The sequence below is a fragment of the Copadichromis virginalis genome, linkage group LG1 (genome assembly GCF_057382275.1).
Source record: "Copadichromis virginalis isolate Kocher_CV1m ecotype Utaka linkage group LG1, C_Virginalis_male_GT1.1, whole genome shotgun sequence".
Lineage (NCBI taxonomy): Eukaryota > Metazoa > Chordata > Actinopteri > Cichliformes > Cichlidae > Copadichromis > Copadichromis virginalis.
The window spans coordinates 26,916,928-26,936,329 of record NC_140618.1 but is presented as its reverse complement, the minus strand read 5'-3'; the positions used below and the strand labels follow the sequence as shown (position 1 = coordinate 26,936,329).

At 36.9% G+C, this 19,402-nt stretch overlaps 1 long non-coding RNA gene across 1 annotated transcript; it reads left to right on the top strand.

Annotated features, from left to right (window-relative positions):
- The first annotated feature begins 17,084 nt into the window (after positions 1-17,084).
- Positions 17,085-19,085, top strand: LOC146718873 (uncharacterized). Its single transcript, XR_014920474.1, has 4 exons — positions 17,085-17,908; positions 18,002-18,173; positions 18,558-18,678; positions 18,983-19,085. It is a non-coding gene; the product is annotated as an uncharacterized LOC146718873 (long non-coding RNA).
- Positions 19,086-19,402: the final 317 nt, after the last annotated feature.

The following is a 19,402-nucleotide window of genomic DNA, read 5'->3' as shown; positions in this document are numbered from 1 at the left end:
AAAGGACGAGAGCTCCAGAGAACCAACCCCAGAACCAACAAGTACCCACATCCCAGGGAGGAGGATTGGAATCAAGCGGAGAGAAGCGGTAACTCCACCCTCTATGAACATGTCCCACAGGGGCTAAAGCTCAGCAAGCCCCAGACCAAGGACCAGCCATGCACACAGGCACACACACATACGACACACAAAGACAAACATGCACACACATCAACGCACTCCCCCTGAGGTGTAGGTGAGCAGACGCCCCCAAACCACCAGTGGAGCCTCGACCAAGGCAAGATGTGTGAATGAAGGGTGTATGAAGACACCCCCCGTCAAACACACGCACACACACACACACTTTCTGAATGTTTTTTTGTTTTTTCTTTACAGATATATATGTAAAGGAATATTAAAATATTACTAATGTTAACTGGTAATTTTCTCTGTGGTTTCTCTGTAGCAGTTAGAGAACAGGGGGTGATTAACCTTTCTTGCTACTTTTTAAGTATATAGTGTTATTTTTATTGCTGTACTGTAAAGAAAGAAAATATTAAAACAGGACAGCTCATGGAAGTGTTGATAGAAAGTCCTGAGTATTTCATCAAGACTTAATGCCTTGGTAAAGATCAATGATCACTCTGCTTTATGGCGAGCCATTCCCTGGACCCTGAGGCCGTTTACAGAGAGATCTGATGGCTTCAGTCTGTCTTGGTCCTTCCAGAAGTCTGATCCACATGGGCACAAGAGACACATCTGTATGGATTACTCCCGCAAAGCCAATCAAGGAACAAACACTCTGCCAATATTCCCTCCAGATGAGTCCTGAGCTCTCAACAGAGGACTGAGATGAAAGAGAGAAACCAGAGAGGGATTGTTGATTAACCCCTCTAGTCAGAAGTAAATCTGTACACAGTAAAGGAGAACCCCAGTCACTGGTGCAGGACTCAAACATGTCCACCACAGCAATTTGAAAAAGGCTTCTTGTCAGCACCACTTGTTTTTAAGTACAGTGTTCAAAGCAGTTTCCTTTTCACTTGCTTAACTAAATTAAAATTTATCAAAAGAAAATTTGAATTTTCTTTTTGTGTGCTGAATGATCTCAAAATTTCAAGTGAGGGTATTTGACTAATCTAATCTGTGTACTGGTTTCATAAGACACAGAAGCATTGTCATGTGTGTCTTAGTGTGTTAGCCCCCTTTCCTCCACCACCAGCCTTTCAGTTGCATTTTGCAGATTTGTTGAGATTATTAGTTGAGTTGGGACTTACCAGCACTCCTGTTTTTTTTTTCTTTTCTTTCTGGGCTTCATTCGATTTGTTATTTTATTTATTTTATATTCGTTTAGTGTAGAAGTCTGAATTCAATAGTGATTGGTTAATCTTTAGAAAGAAACGAACTTGATTAGAAAATAAATTTATTTGGGTGAAATGTAGCAGTTGCCTGGATTTTCTTTGAAATCCACCACATTTGAAAACTTTGAGTACCACAAGCAGAGTACATCCTATTGGAATAAATTGGTTTCAAAGTCACAAAATGGACATTGTGTGCCCATTTACACAAGCAGTAGACTACGTTTTCATGACCACCTCAAGTTTTGCCATCAGACAGGAATGAAAATTTCTTTTTAACTGCTGTACACGTTGGCCTTTGCTCAACATTTTGAAGTGTTAAGTGCAAAATAATCTGGATGAGGGATCCTTGTAGCTCCTTCAGTTCTCATACTTAGATGTACATGAGAGTAGACAGCTTTGTGTGCAAGTTCAATAACCAAAATCTGACAAATACTGTAGGGTCTGTGAAAGAATAATATGACCATGATGTTAACCTTAAGCATGATTTGTATGAAGCCCCATTGGGTGATCATTGTGTATACGTTTAATTAATTATTGTAAACCCTTAAATAATAATACCAATACTATAACATTCTATGCAAAAAACACTATTAAATAACTATTAGTATATAGTCACCATGATAATAAATAAATACTATCATGGTTACTGATGGGATAAGGTCCGTTGTAATCTCCAAACACTATATCCCCACACACTCACCGTCCGTATAATTGAAACCAAAATTTCATTTTTAACCACCTGCCAACATTTGAAATGCTCACTGTCACGTCACCTTTTGGCTGAATTAAAATGGAATTAGCTGTAATTGCGCTGGCTTTGGGGATTATTTTACTTAACGTAAGGTCCTTTGAACACCTGAAAGACAGGACATAGATAAGCAATTTCCATTAAAATTCTAATGAAAAGACGGTGGTGGAGTATTACCAGAAATAAGAGCGTTTAGTCATTCACTTGCTAGTAATTGGACAAGAAATTTTCAGTAAATTCCTCGGTGACATTTGATTTAGAAGAGATTGATCAATTAAGTTGCAATACATGAGGAATCCACAGTATTGAAGTATGGGATTGACTGCTGTGAAATATTTGATTCCTTCATGTGCATGTCATTGCAATGATGTGGTAGCTGTTTGTAGTTTTAAAATTCACTTTTTGCACTTCTAACAAAATGGTTTGAGGGTACATTAATTAACAACTTGAAACAATAAGCAAATAAGTCTTTCCTTTCAGACGGAAAGAGCCAATGGGATTTTATTATAATGTTTACATTCACGTATCATTGCTCTCCTCATTATTTGGAACTAGAGCAAAGTAGGAAAACTTGGCTTACTTAACTCAGTAGAGATCAGCTTAGACACTGGACTGCAAAGGCCCTTTCTACTCATTCTACTTATAACAATTTTTTGCTTTTCTGTACCTCACAACTCTGCATAACTGATAGGATTTTTCTCACTTAGAATTTATCTTATATCAAGTCCCAGTAACATTTTATTAGCTTGTATTGAACTCAGTGTTAGAAAACTTGAATAATGTTCAGACCCTGAACCAGAACTCAGTGTTACATAAAGCTTTTGTAAAACACACGTATCCACCACCCACTATCTTTCACGCACATGCATACATGCGTGCACACACCTGACAGAATGTATATAAAGGAGTCATCTATTCATCTGTATGATAAATAAGGACAAGATCCCAGCTGAATTCGAGAAATCTCATTTCTATACCCCACTGACGACGCACATCAGGTTATTGATTTGTATCCATGACCTGTAACAAATCAGTAATGTCGTGCTCCCATGACCCAGTGTTAAATAATGAATGTGCTTTTAGAGTTAGAACTTTGCCATTTAAAATGAAGTACATGACTCATCAAACCTTTCTCTGGAGGTTTATTCTTACAATTCAATGACAGCTACAGTACAGGAGCAGTTCTTATTGATGTTTCACTAGAGCAAAAAAAATAGGAAGCTTCCTTTACTAAAAACACTCGAAGTAAGTGAATTGATAATATGGGGATTTCACTGACAGATGGCCCACGTTCCCTAAACACACAGCTAAATCACAACCTATGTGTTAAGGTGATTTAGAATGTAAATTTTCTGCATTTAGCCATTGAAATGCACATGACAAAACTTGTATAAATGCCAGAAATCCATATAAGGATAAATGAAACAAGTGAATTGAAGATTTCTAAAAATCTGCAGGTGTTAGTGTATTTTCCCCTCGGTTCTTAAACATTTAAAGTTGGATCATAATGTTTTCAAAAGCAAAGGAAGGAAGATTTCCTAAAGCACACATATATATGTCAAATATATGACACACAGATTTTTTGTGAGACTCTTTATAATTCCGATAAGACCCGGTTAGCCATCAGTTGCTGCTTAAACACAAATGGTTTACAAAGTTCAAATGAACTCGGTCCTTTCCTTCATGTTTTCATTAACATTATTAACATATAACTCAACAGCACTCACTCTTTTTCCCTTTATCCCATCTTCATACTTAAAATACATAATCTCCGAGGAGAGCCAATGAGCGCGAGTCATTTTCCGTGCAGCATCAGCATCATCATCCTAATTGTATGCAGAGAACAGAAAGGGCTTTTCCTGACCTTGTGCTTCGTTTGTAATCTCCTTTGTGGAAATTACACTCTCACTTTATGAATATATTGTAATTAGGCATATGTATTCTAACAGGCAGTAAGATATAGTTTCTGCCTAATCTCTCATTTATATGCAAAGGAGCACCAGTTAAAGAGCTTAGACTTTCTTCCATCTTACTGATTCCTTTTTCCCCTAATCAAGTTACTTTTTTTATTTCTCTTTTCTTGGGCTGCTGTATCCTTTGCCTTTTTTCTGCTAGCAGAGCAGCACCCATTACCAATTCTTCTGAGGTTATGTGAGAAAAATGTAGATGTCAAATGTTCCAGACGAAAGTCCAGGGGCATGGAAGCAATTACAGCCTAATGACGTTTTGTTTTGTTTTTGTTTTTGCTTTTATTTTGCTTTTTTTTTTAAATCTAAAACTATAGCAATAAACATGTAGCCAAGCAAGGGTTACCTTTGTTAATTCAATGAGTGGAAATTACATTTTATACAAAATATTCTTTTTAAAGTGTTAATTGTGCATTTTAAATAAATATCTGTTTTTAATGGATAATAATATTTATACAATACACTGTTAAGTTAATACAATTAATAAAATCCTGTGAGTGCATTTCTTCACGGAGAACTACTCTTCATGTGCAAAATCATGTAAAAGGGTTGAAGTTACTTCATATTCTAAGATTAAAGTTTAAAAAGAGTGAGTGCCTGAAGGGCAGCAGGCCAGCAGACATTTCTGCTTTGATCAAAAACCACGGCAAGGCTAAAACAGGAACAAGAGACATAACACGCATAGATGATGGCTTGTTGAAAGCTAAAACTATTCAAAGGATGAAAACAAGTGTGTAGTTTGCTTTTAATAAATCCAAAGTATTGTGCCTAATTGACTGATAACCTTACACAGATTGAAAAAGCTGTTTCTGTTTAGAAAATACATTTCATTACACACAGCAGCAAAAACTAATAATAAAATAAAAGGTAAAAATGCACCAATCAAGTATCAAATTAGGATTTCAATTAGGGGAAGAAAAATCTCTAGTAGTAACAAACATTTTAAGTATTAAATAGGTAGCGTAGGCTTGTTTAATTATTGACCTATTCACTGGAATAATATTTCTCTTTCAATTTTATTGTTTTATTTCATGTAAACTTCATATTCTGGCCTAAAGAAAAGAAAAGGCAAGCAAACACTTACTTATTCATTTTAAGAGTTCATGATTCCATAAATGTCAATGAATTCTGAGGCTCAGTTATGAAACGCATATCCCTAAAAGAAAAAACTGAATGGTCCACCTGTTCTCATAAATATCTTGGTGAAAAGCCTTCAGTCACTTGGAAATTAAGCTCCAAACAAGTTCATTTACTCCCAGACGTGTTCAATTGATTTTGCACCTCAACTTCAAAGGAGTGCCAGTCAGTCTCTGTGGGGCATGGATGGAAAGGCAGAGGCTTCGGCCGGCTGGTTTTGCAGACCTGATCAAATTCCCACCTACTGGCTACACCTACTATCCCTGCAAACACAATTAGTATTCATGGAAATGCTATTGATTTATTGTACCATTGGGTGGATACTTGAGGCATAGAAAATGAAATAATTAAATTGAGCCTTTTATATCTTTGTACCACAAGTACTGATGAAAAATGTGCAAACTGTCTAGCCTTAGGTGCTATTTACTCTGGTAAAACATCAAGCAACACATCAGTTCATTGCTGGATAGATCCATGCAATTAGCATTTTAAAATCCCATTTAAGTTGCTGTTTACACTACTCCTGAGAATTTTAACGAGTACCGAGTTCAGACACTTCTATTAGCCTTAGCACCCGAGAGTAACAACATTTTTATATGCACTGCTTAGACAAGGTTATTATTATTCGTTTTCAGACTCACAAATGACATCACATTTCCAATGCAAGAGTCTTGATGACTATGGAGACATTTGTAATGTTACAAATGGTAAAGTAGTAATTATTCCTGAATGTGAAAGAAAGAAAACTTTAGACACTCACACAGCAAAAAGAACTGAAGCATGTGGACACTAAATAAATAAATAACAACTTGAATGTTGAATGTCTTAACCTGGGATAAATGTGCAAATTTATTTTAAACCCTGATTATGTCTTCACTGACAAAGTGGGGCTAAACTGCATCATTTTAGAGATTACATTGACAAAAGGCTTTTTTAGGCAGGTTTGCAGAAAAAAAAAATAGCTTAAGCCAATCCAAACCCCTAATTCTTTATAAACAGTCCTTCTTTTTTATGTGTTTCATTTCACATCTTTGCGCTAAAGTCCTCTTTTTGTGTAATTGTTGTGACTAGGCCATGCAATGAATAAAACTGCTCCTCTGTGCTTAGTGATTGAAGTTTGTTTTTGTGTAGATGTCTGAAGATTCCAGCTGTTATTGTTCAGAAAGCCTCACATTTTTTTTTGTCGAGTACACCTTGAAATTTATCCGTCAGCTATTTAAAGTCTAAAATCGCTACAAAAAAGAACTTAGAAGTGAATTATTAATACAACAGGTGAAGGTCACACCATTTTTATTGCACCACATCTGGTATTATGGCTCAATGCGAGAGAGGTGTTCTATACAAAAATAAATGAACAAGATAGGGAAGTTGATGAGAGCAGATTTACTAGTTGCAGTAATATATTTAAATAAAACTGTGTATCCTGAACATAAAAAACTCCCTTAACTTCCAAGTGTCAACTTTGCCTCTATTTTTTTCAATTCCAACCAAGAGTTACAAGAGTCACTTGTAACATAAATATAATAACAATAATGGTCTATAATAAATTCTTCATGGCCCATATACATGTCATGGTGTGACAGATTAAAAGCATTTCAGCATACAGGCCACTTTCCTTTTTTTCAAATAAGGTGAAAGGAGGGCATTTCAGGTTCTAGTTACATGACAGATTACAACATTTCTAAGTAGTCTTTAAGTGTATGTAGGCGATGTATTCAAAGACACTGCATTATTTAATACTTGTTAATTTGTAAAACACATACACTATCACTCAAAAGTCACTTAGGTCACATAGAAATTGTCTTGTTTTTGGTAGAAAGGTCCATTTGCTTATCAATACTATACCACAAAATTGTCAGTTGTTGGGAATTCTTATTAAAAGAGGAACAAATTCCAGTAATTTGAGTAACTGGAGCATTAATTTTCGCTACTTTAACAAAAGGTTTGTTTTCTCATGTGACTCTGTGGGAAAATTAATTGCCCATCCCTGGTTTAAGAGGAATAGTGCTTCATTTCTGAGTGTGAGACAGAGATGCTTCACTGGCAGTTTGATTAAATGGCACCCAAAAAATACCTGTCGACAGAGAAGAGATGTTGGCCTTCTAGGCAGAATTTAAAAAAAAAAAAAAAAAAAAAAAAAGACTGGAAAAGAAAAAGAGGAAAGATTAAGATGGCAAAAAAGTCCACTCTTTTTCTGCCTGTAATTGAGTCAGTCATTGGATCGTAACCCTATTGAGCTGTTAAGGGAACAGTTTGACCAAATGCTACATTGGAAGTGTCTATCAAACCAGTCCCACTTGTGGGAGGTAAGCACGGGGTGATATTTCTCCAGATTACCTCAAAAAATTGATTTTGATTGCTGCAAATGGATGATCCCTTAACAAAACTTTGAAGGATAACATTCTTTCAATTAATGTCTAACCTTTTCAGTGCCTACACCATAGTCCCTTTTCACTTTAAAACAGATTTTATGAATCAAGGCATTTGGAGTCTATTTTTTGAGTAACTATTCAGCACTGGTGTGTAAATAATCAATCTCATAACAACTGGCAAGCTTACAAAAAAACTGAAAAAAAAAAAAAAAGAATCATGGGCTCATTAACTCACAAACAACTATTTTATCAGCAACCAACAACTGTGTACAAAGTGCCAAGATACAGAGTTTGCTAAGCTAGAGAAAGACTTGAGCAAAAAGAGATAATTAGGTGAAGAGGTTGAAAGTTTAAAACTATTGATTCAAAACCCAATTTCTGGGGAAAGTTTCTCTTATACAGACAGTTTTTAGTTCAAGGTCAAAACAGAAACACTGGAGGTGAGATGCATGGGAGGTGGAGGATCAGCCACATGATAAAACATGGTCTAATTATTGCAGTGCATAATATTCTCAAGGTCCTTTTTTTTGGTGTGTCCTACTCTTTGACATAGATTTAGAAAATGAAGTACAAATCCTTTTCTGTAAGTTGACAAAACTCTGGCTTGAAAGTTGTATTTCATGGTAAACTGACACACTAGCAGCAGGCGAGTTTCTTTACTGCTTGTGCTTTCCCGCATTATTTTCTTGTTTGGGGACTGCATGAAACCAAAGTGGCCAATATTTAGAGGATTGCGATGCTGCTTTATTTAATTGTATTTCCAGTTACTGCAAAAACCCACGGTCTCTAACTAGATGATACTTTGAGCTTGGTCTACTCTTATTAAATACCCTTTTTCATAATATCTGGGGAGAGTTTTGTAAGCGAATGCAGCACTTAAGCCTCTGTTTGTCCTCACCTATAACTTGCTCCAGGCTCGTCTTGCTGTTTGTAAACCTTTTGGGAGGCAGAGCAAAATTTTCTCTGCAGTTTGTATGAAAGACAAGCGCCAGATATCATGAAATTAGTAAGTTGATAATAATATGAATAATTCATATCCCAGAGTGGGATGAGTCTCCGGCTCTCATGCCACTCTGGATTAATCACAGAATTAGCTCACAAAAACACACAAAGAAAAACAAACAAATTACTGAGAGAGAATAGGACTGACACAGGGGAGAATTCGAAGCTGGTCTCAAAGTTTCTATGACTATCAGAAATATTCGCTTCCTTTCCCTTCAGCCACTTCACATACCATGATGGAGGTTATGGTCTAATAATTTGCTACTGGGAAAAGCATCCATCCCCTGTGGTGGTGACTGAAATCTCTTGGCACTGGAGGGAGTCCCCGGAAGGCGTTGAAAAGGGGTTGTCAAAAGGCAGTGGGGAATATGGTGAAATTATTAGTGGTCTATTTCAGGCAGGTCTTATATGGATATGGATGTTTAAGGCTGTCCAGCTCACACTTGGACTGCTCAGTGTGCACACTGAAGATTTCGTGTGTTGGTTTCACCTGTAAATGATTTGTTCAGAATCTGCATTTCTTCATGTACTTTTTTAGACCAATAGAGAGACGTCCAGTGTCTTTAAATCATAGCTTGATTTTCTAATAAGCAATGAAAAAGTGAAGCTTTGGCTATTTTTGAAGTAGATGGGACACATACCGGAGTTTATATCTACTTTCTATTATTTCTCTGTTTCTCTATTATTTCTATTTATTTTAGGAGTCATACTTGTCACTGGGCCAAGCTTTCAAAACACTTTGGACTGCATTAGTTTTCTGATTATTTCAGATAAGAGTAAATCTTTACAGATGATGTAATCTATCTGTAAGATGTTTTGTTGATAGCAGCAAACGAATTTGGAAAGTCTCAAAGAACCTGTGTCTTTCATGCCTTTGATCATTAATGTATGTATAGGTTATTTTCATTTCATTAAGTGTGGGAGGGCTAAAGTGTAAATTACCTTAAGGACTGCCTGACCTCTTTCTTGACCACACACCATGACAGACAAAATTTTCACAGCTAATATATTTTGGTGTTTAGCAACATATAAGGTAGGCAGACAAAGGAGACTTTGTTTAGGTAAGGGGGAGTCTCCTTGCTGACAGTTTATGATTGTGTTTCCCATTATACAGCTTTTATGCATAATTAAGCATCTGTTAAAGGTTAAAATGCTCCTCCTGTGGCAAACACGGTTTAACTGTGTTCATTTGGTGGCTTTAGCTACCCTTCATTAACGCTTAACTCTTGCCATCTTTATTTCCATGTACCACATTCCACCCTTCTTTCATATCTAAATTATGTTTTATGTATATTGTTTGTTTATGTGAGTGCTTATAAAACAACTTGATTGTGTTAAACTTTGATTATTTAAATAGTTTTTGTTTTGCATGTACAGTGCATTGAAAAAGCAATGGCCCTTTTTCTAATTTCTTAGTTTTTGCACTTGTTCAATCAGAAATCTGCTAAATAGAACCTTTCTGACAAAGTGAAGTAGGCTAAAATATCTCAAAAATGTCTCGCCCTCTGTGTGTTTATAAATCACTTTGTATTATTAAAGTCTCTCTTTTGTCCTGTTTGACACACAAGTACTTTCTAGGTTTAGGAGGTGTTTCCTTTATCACATGGGCAAGGTAGGTTTTTTAGTCCCCCCCCCCCCCCCCTTAATAATGCAAGATAACTCAGGCTATCTAATATTAAAAACATGTTTGCTGATGTCAAACACTGAAAGTGTGAAAAATATGTAAGAAAACAAAAAAACAAAGAAATCCTGGCCCTGTATACTGTATATATTTATCAACTCAATCTTTGAAAGCAAGTGAGGTGGGGTTGCCCATACGGAAAAGAAATAGTAAAAACTTATATGTGATTACTCATGAAAGTGGCCACTTTCATGAGTAAATCATATAAGGCTTACATGATTTACTCATGAAAGTGGCCACTTTCGCATTACTTTCATACATTGTTTTAGTAAGTATCAGAAACATACAAGTTTCATTATATAATTTTTCAAGGGATCTTATATCTGTTTTCACACTTATATGCTTTTCATACAAGTTTCACACAAGACAGATACAAACTTTATAAGATTTATATATATCTTTTCCATATGGGTGTGTACTAAGACAACAGTCTCAAATTGAAAAAAGTTTGAGAATATCAAGCCTGAAAAACTGAAATGAACCGAGCGAAGAAATATTTTTTTGAGTTTCAATATAGACAGCACCACTTGTAAAATGTGAAACTTCTCTTTACACTGTTGGTGTTAAATGAAATCCCCTGAGCGGATACAAATATTGAAAAGCAGATGGTCTGACGCTAATCTGGATTTCATATTAATGCCTTAAGTCACTAAGAAATGTATACAACAGAGAGTTTTCTTGACAACTTAAAGAAAATCTGTTGGTGTCAGTTAAAATACTGATGCAGATTTACCCCTCACTCCACCCCACCCAACACACCCATTCCTGCTTATTTTTCTTGCTCTTCCGCCGTCTCTCCACCTCCATCATTCTTTTTTCCCTCTAAATCAACTTCCACTGTCCTGAAAAACGAGTTACCCTGAGGAGAAGGATAATTATTAACAATTAATATTCATAATGATGTCTCCGTCCCTGGACAGCCTTCGCCTAGTCTCAGTCAAATGGATTTAGAATTCAATTTTTATTTTACATAATCCAATCAAAAATGTGAATGCACCCCTCAAACACATCATTCCCTTGGTGCTTGCAAATCCAAATCTGGTATTCTCAAAGTTTGACATCTGCTAGGTTTAATATTCGCCACTATATACTGAAGAAGAAAAATGAGAATGTTCATTGTTAACTAATGCAGTATCATACTTCGGTGAACACAACATCAAGAGTATATGCAATAAGTTACCAAGAACAAAAGGTTCTGTTCAGAAATTTCAGGCCAAGAGGTTAAAGGTCAAAGTGTTGTTAAGCTGGTACTCTCAAAAACTAAATGCCTACCTGCATTTACCTTACAGCACAAAGGTGTTGTGCAGCTTGAACTGTTATGTTGTGTTAAAATCCGCATGCAAATTAACATTCAATTCAAATGCTAGCCTAATTTAACCATCAGTGACAGGCTCTGCATGTTAATCACACGCATAGGTGTAGTACATTATAGCTGTAGTTATAAACCACGTTTAAAACTGAAGTACTGAGTCTGATGTCAGACCTGGTAAGCAATGGCAGAATATGTGTTTTTGTGCTTTCCAACCAAATAAAATCTCCAGAGATTTCACAGCTTAAAGCACACGTGTAAACGAAAGCAATCAATATAGTTTACTCGCAGTTCACTAAATATCCCTTTTTGTTTGCTTTAAACGCTCAGGTATTTCATCCAATTATCACCTTGTTTCTTCATTAGAAGTTGTATTATTTGTTTTGTTTTGAAGTAATTCACTGAGGCTTTCTAATACACCATGAGTGCTGTGCATGCTCTTTCCCTGCAATCACTGAGACTTCAGTTTTGTTTTCGACAGCTTTTAAATCACTGTTGCTTTGCACCTGCTTTTTAACAGGCATGAGAAATTGCGAAAGCACTTTATCAAATGTGCACACAGCACACTACACAGGAGGGCCAAGTGATATCCCAGGATGAAGTGTTGACAAAATGCTGCAGACTCATTTCAGAATATCATTTCAACTAGAGCTGGGCGATAGAACGATAACGATATGTATCGCGATATAACTTTTACTCGATAGAGAAATTACGCTATCGCGATAGACCTCGCCGCTCTTGTCCTCAAAAAAAAAAAAAAAGGTCAGCCAATCCAAATTAAGTAGCGCAGAGCCGAACCAATCACAGCCGCAGCGTCACGTAGCGTGACTTGTTACGTACAGCACAAGTGCCAAGCCGCACGTGTGTTTGTTTGGGAAGCAGCCAGCGGGTAATGGAGGAAATGAGTGTGCCGACTAGAAAAATCAACCGAGCGTGACCGAAGAGAAAACAGATGATGGTTCCAATGCCGGAGAGATTGTCAAACGGAAGAGCCATAGAAGCTCCGTAGTGTGAAGGTATTTCGGCTATTTCAAGTCTGACAAAAACAGAGTAGCATGCACTGTAAATTGTGCCGAAAACAAGTCTGGAAATACAATAAACTGGTGCATGCGTCACACTGTGCGCCACGTTATTGTTTCGGTGAAATGAATTTCTACAATACTGTTACTGTTAATTCTACTCTCTGCAGTGTTTAAATGCTTACATATACACACAGTTACTGTCCGTCCACACATACGACTCGGTTCTGCTTCTATGCCCCAGCTTTGTTTACTTTTTCCCACCGAGGCTTCTAGACTTCTGATTGGCCAACATTTCGGCACGGTTAGGAATCTAGCGCCACCTGCTGCTTTGGCATGTTCATAGCAGCATTTTCCTTCATTTCTGCCTTTATGTGTGGACGGGATTATTTTTTAAAACGAAAACGGAAAATCTCCGTTTTCAAAAATACCCGTGTACGTGTGGACGTAGCCTCAGTCTCTGACTGGAAGCGCTAATTCGTCATTCGGCTTTTGTCAGACTAAAGTAACTGTTAAAAGTGTTTGAAAAGCTCAGCTATACAACAAGGAGAGATTGAGAATTTCCTTTTAGTTCTCAGTTTATTTGATATTGACAAAAGTTAGTCAGTTTTGTCTGTTCTTCTGTAAAACAAACTAAGATTTATTTTTAGAATTAATATTTTGTTTCTAAGTGGAATTGACAATTTAGTCTGTTTTGTTTGTTCTATTTTGAAACTTAAACGCTTTAGTGGCTGCCTTTTGTGTAGTTTGCAATATTTGCCTTTATTTATCTGAAAAAGTCTCATGTTCCTTAAGTACATCTACCCTGTTGAACTTATTATGGGAAATAAATATTTAAATAAAAACAAGCTGCTGATTATTTCACATTTTACTTGTGAGCAACGGCACATTTAAATCTTACAAATATAGTTATTTGGCTCATATCGTGATATATATCGTTATCGCCTGAAATGAAAAAAACATATCGTGATATGAAAAAATCTCATATCGCCCAGCTCTAATTTCAACATATTTAAAATGTCTTCTTTATTTCCATTGCATAAGAAGAGTGCAAAAAAAAAAAAAAAAAGGAGGTGCTCTAGCAACTACACAGTGCCAGACCCCACAGCCTCGTTGATGGCTGCTTCTGGCCCACATATTTGAAATACATAAAATGTGCTTTTGATGAGCCAAAAACATCACAGCATGGAATTAATACTTACAGCGTTTACAGCTTAAGAGACTGTATTCAAAACTCAGGATTACTCAGATTTTCTGCAATTCTATCAAAACTTTTCCCGGAACTCCATAAAAACAATAAAATCACACATTAAAAACATCTTTTAGGTGAAATTTGTACATTGGATTAGAGAATTATACTTATTATTGTTAAAAAGATTTGAGGCTCATTTATGTTCACTACTTATGGACTATGTAATTCTGTAGTAGTTTAGTTTTAATGTAGATAAAGTGCTGTCAATAGATTAAAAAAAATTAACTAACTAATCTCACAATTTTCTGTTATTAATTGCGATTAATCTCAATTACTTTATTAATAGCCTGGCTCCAATTACATTTTTTTATTCTTTATATTTTAAGTAATTATCGTTGTTCACCGAAGTCCAGTGGTCTCCGGTGAGAGCGACATTCCTTACTTGCACAAGCTTGCTGGACTGCTGAGCCCTCTGGTCCCCATACAATGTGTGCAGTCTCGACACAATGGTTCCTCTCGAGGGCAGATTGTAACACTCATCTCCTGATGCAGCACGAATGACTTCTCTCAGTTCATCATCTTCTACTATGCTAACTGGTCGGCAGTTTTTAGCTATCCAAACATCCAAGGAATTGGTTACCTTTTCTCTCACATTTTTTGTTATTCGTCCACAAGCACCATACTCCTGAAGCGTAGACTGGCGAGGTCCCGTAGAGGTGGATTCAGTTGGGTGTTTTGCTCTCAGGTGATACGCCAGTGATGAACTGCTTCTGTGGTACTTGAATTCAGCGTTGCAAATTGTGCATCTTACTCTCCTTTTGTCCAACAAGCCATCAGGCAACTTCTTAAAGAGAAACTTTCCACCCAAAAGTCCGCCCTCGTCCATGCTTGCGTGTGTTAGCTAGTGTTAGCTAGATAGTAGCATGGTGTCACTTCTTCTTCTTCTTCTAATCATTTCTGTCAGGCCAAACGCCAGCATAGCACACTGTTGCCCCCTCCTCCAGAGGTGCTCATGAATTTAAAGGTCTTAGATTACAGGAAATTAATAAAAAAAACAAAATCAGCGTTAAATTTTTTTAATGCATTAAACATTTCGCGTTGATCTTAACAATTAACGCGATAATTTTGACAGCACTAAGATAAACCTTTTTTTTTTTTTTTAGCAAAAGAGCAATCCCATTATCCTTCAATTAAAAAGAAAAATCGATTTGTGTGAGATGCATCATTGACTTTCATAGAGATCTTTTTCTTTAAATCCCTCTTCAGCATGCACTTGTCCTTGCTGCTTTGAGAACCAAATTATTCTATAATCAAACTCTTATTGTTGCTTTTTTTATTTGCATCTGTGTGTTTTTCTGCCATTTTTCCCTCGCTGCCCTCTTTGGGGTTGATTAGACAAGAGAGGGCAAAGTTTGAATATGCAGCAAGCCTCTGCTGTGTTTTGCATCAAACTTATATCAAGACATAATTGTGATAAATGATGCATGTAATCAGCCATTAAATAATGCTAGAATATGCAACCTCCAAAGTTAAACTGTGACCAGCATGTCTGTGTCCTTCGTCCCAAGTGGATAGGTACCATCTGGCTGCAGCCATTACCACTGACCCGAGTGCCAGACTCCTTAGTGTGCAAGGAAGCTCAACATCGACCGGTCAAGCCCCTGCACACCTGACCACATGGAAGCAACCTTGCCAGAAGTGTTAGGGGACAAATTACAGATTCAGGATGGTCATATCCTAAAGGTTCCATTCAAGTCTCTGTACAGCCTCATCCATACGAACAGTATTTTTTTCCTAAGCTGTGTGTTTTTCATTGTCTTTTTGAGCATAGTGAGACCAGCGACCTGTCCAGTCTGTACCTCACCTGCCCTGTGACAGCTGGGCTAGGCTGCGTTTTTGAAACTTCACTGAAATCACAGTTTAACTTGGCTTTACAAACTATGAGGTTAAACTCTTGGCCTTGTTAAAGTCAGGGGTGATCATCTTTTTTGTCAAAACATACCAACTTCTTTTATCTTTTACTAAACTTCAAAAATAGTTGGAATAAAACAAAACGAACTTTGAATTTATAATGGGCTAATCTGACGTGTAAACACGGGGGCGAGATATGAGCGCTTACAGTATGATACAGTGTCACTTGGTAAATGCTTGCTCTTGTGATTACATATTTTTCTGCTGGTCACACTGCATTGAAAGGGATTTATCCTGTGAAGTCTTTCTGATCAACATCTGTTAATCTTGAGCTGTTTGCTGCATGTGTATTTACCACGTCTTTTTTATTGTATCTGCTCAGTGGTCAACAAAGCTTTGTATTAGAAGTTTAGCCAGGGATGTCATCATCAATATGTGCTGGGTGGCTTGTCGGCTACCAAGATTCATTAATGTTAACATTTTAAAATTCTGTAAAGCTTTGTTGAGTTTCAAAATGTTTAATCATTATCATTATTATTGCTGTTGTTGTTATTATTATCATCAATACTAGTAGTTGTAGTAGTAGCCTTCCAGCTGCTGTAACAGAAGTTATATTTCCTAAATAGGGGATTTTCTTTGAATCTTATTTTATATTCTATGCATGCAGAATACAATGAAACCTGGGTATAATGCTGGTATCATTAGCTCAGCTAAATTAACTAGCAACAATTAATAAAGTTTATAAAAGAATAGTAACATTAGCTTACAACAGCACTAAGACTGCCAAATAACTGGGAGGTAGCAGCCCATCAGTGGTAGAAACCTTTAAGTTATCTGAGTAGAGAAAACACTGTACAGAACAGTTACAGACATGCTAAAAATACCCATATGTAGATTCTCCTAATTTACTTGTTTAAAAGTAATTAGTAAAATAGAGCAGAATACAGTCATTTAGCTGACTGATCAAGTTCACTGCTGACAGCAAAAGGGGAATTTACCAGTAGTCTTTGAGGAAGCCACTGATAAGTGCACAGCAAAAATGCCAGTGTTGATTTTTCAGTGTTAGTAGATTTCAACAGAGTTCCGAGTTAGTTCAACACTTAATCGAGTTAAAATAACACATCGGGAGTTGATTCCTGAAAAGTGTAAGTGTAGATCGTGTGGAACTGCCCCTCCCGTTGTGTGTTTGAGCGCGAGAGAGGGAGAAAGTAAGAGCTGTTACCGATGAGAAATGGAAGAAGAGAGCATGTAAATATAATAATAACCACTGCCGCCAAAATGAGTGCCTGGTTGTAAGAAAGCTGTTAAGATTCGACTGTACACTGTGTTCGCTGACAGTAAAGCTACAAGCCCGACAACCCAGCGTATTGGCCAGAGGTGTCATTACGACGGTTCAGAGCCGCGGACCTGGCCGAGGTAACAAGAGAGTACAAACATGTGGAGGGATTGGCTTTGTTAGTTCAGTGAGAGTCAAAAACTAATGTGTACACTTATTTCTGCATTTTTATTTTGTTAAATATGAATAAAATTACAGCAGAAGTGCTGCAAAGTGTCTGACCAGAAAGAGAGGACCATTGTGTTAATTTGGTAGTTCAATTAAAGGCATCGGTTAGTTAAGAGGGAGAGGGGGGGATGCGTTCATATTTGCAGTTTTGTCTTGTTATACAATATTTGAAATTTAAAAACGAACAAACCAAACGCTACATTGTCAGGAATATTTGTGGGGAGGGTTTTTATCGCTTAAAATATATAAAAAATAATAAAATAGAAATATGGTTCCTACTAACCCCTGTGATAGTTGAGAGAATACTGTATTGCAGTCATGTTACACAGCTTGTACTACTTAAAAAATGGATCAAGGATGTTTTTCTTAACAAAATTAATTTTAACTCAGTCTAAAGGGACTAGACATGCTAGATATTTTGCAAAGAAATGGTGTTATATGCTGGACCTTATTTTACTCTTGGCAGGTGGTGATATGCTGGTTCCCGAGAAGAGATGAACTAATCAAAGTCAGCTTTTCAAGACAGCCCCAAGACTCTTCGCAACTTGTGTTCAAATGTGAGGCCGTTGTCAGGTGATAAATGCAAGGAAGAGGCACTCAACTGACATGAAACATGTCAAAGACAACATGAAGGTGACATTTCAACATAGGCAAAAAGTGGTTCAAGAACCTGCCATAGCTTCTACTGTCCTGGACCTTTTCCCAAGATTTCTGGATACACCTGGCTTGGTAAGGCATAAAATAATTTAATGACTGCTTTGTGGTTCCTTTGTTTGTTTTCTTGTTAATGTGTTGTTTCTGTTGTTACACTTTGTGTTTAAGATTGACCAAGACTTCACAATGCTGTTTTTTGGGGAGGAAGTGTCTGGTAAGTTCCTTGCAAAGTGGCCAACATTCTTCAAGCCAAGGATCATCAAAGATTGCAAAAATCTGTCCCAGAGTACAGAATTGGATGAGCTGCTCATTTCTGCACAGCGTTACTCTAACGAGGCTGGTAAGTGTAAGTTGGAAATGGTAGATTTTGCATGCCTTTACAGCATTTGCTTAATTCCCACAACACAATATATCACTCATTTCTGTATGGTATGAAAACAAGCTTACAAACATGTTAAACCTGAAATGACATTTAATGTAGTTTGAACACAAAAAAAGTTACATAATCTTACTATTGTTATGACTCGATATCTACTTCACTTGGTGGCCAGAAGATTTTAAGTCTCTAGAAATGAATTTTTATACCAAGGCGCTGGAAAACTGCCTTATTAGAAAAATTATCAGGTGTCTAAAATGTCATCATGGTATTACATAACGTGGAAAAACGACTGCTGTGGTCCTTTAAATGACAGTAATTGTGATGATCTTAATTTCTATTCTGTAGTTTGGGACTGCGAGGCGGCTGCCATCTTTTGCTGCTTCACTTCACTCCAACATCTAAGGGAAGGACGTCTTCAAAGATTAGCACATCAGATGCTGCTCACCACCTAATGAAATTCATCAAGGTATGCTTTTTAGAATTGTATATTTCTCTTTTGATGAGAACAGATGCAAATTATCAACGGCTGATATTTTAAGATGGCAAGGTGATCCAACCTGCAGCAGATGTATCTATCCCAGACAAGCTTGGTGTTGCAGGACTGACATGTCATTGTTTCTATTAAAACTAAATGTACACATTGAAACAAAAATAATTGTGCGCGCGGAGTGAAACATTTTAATATTGTCATAATTTCAAACAGCAATGCCTCAACATCAGATTATCAATTTTGTTTAATGTGAATCACTTGGTTTCTTTCTCTCCCTCAGGTGGGAGGTAGCACAGAGGCTTTTCTTAAGGCTGGCCCCACTCAGCCATTCGTCCTGTGGGTTGGAGAAAGAAAGAACATCATCCAAAGTTTCTACCCAAAGTTTCTACCCAAAGTTTCTACATTGTCCTAGATCAAAAGGTCATTCCCTGTGTGACACAGATGGGAGATGCAGGTTTTGACAAGGCAAAACTTTTCAAGGCACATTTTTTAATTTGCTGTGTCCTTTGATAAGGCATTGGACAACTTCTACACATTCATCCAGACCATCAAGTGTATGGCATTGATGTTGGCAGCGTGAAGGACAGTCCTCGGGTCAATGAAACAAGAGGAAGTCTTCACTGTACGGTTTAAAGATATCCACTATTCAGCACTTTGACTGGAAATGTTCATCTGTTACATTTGCAAGATACACCACACA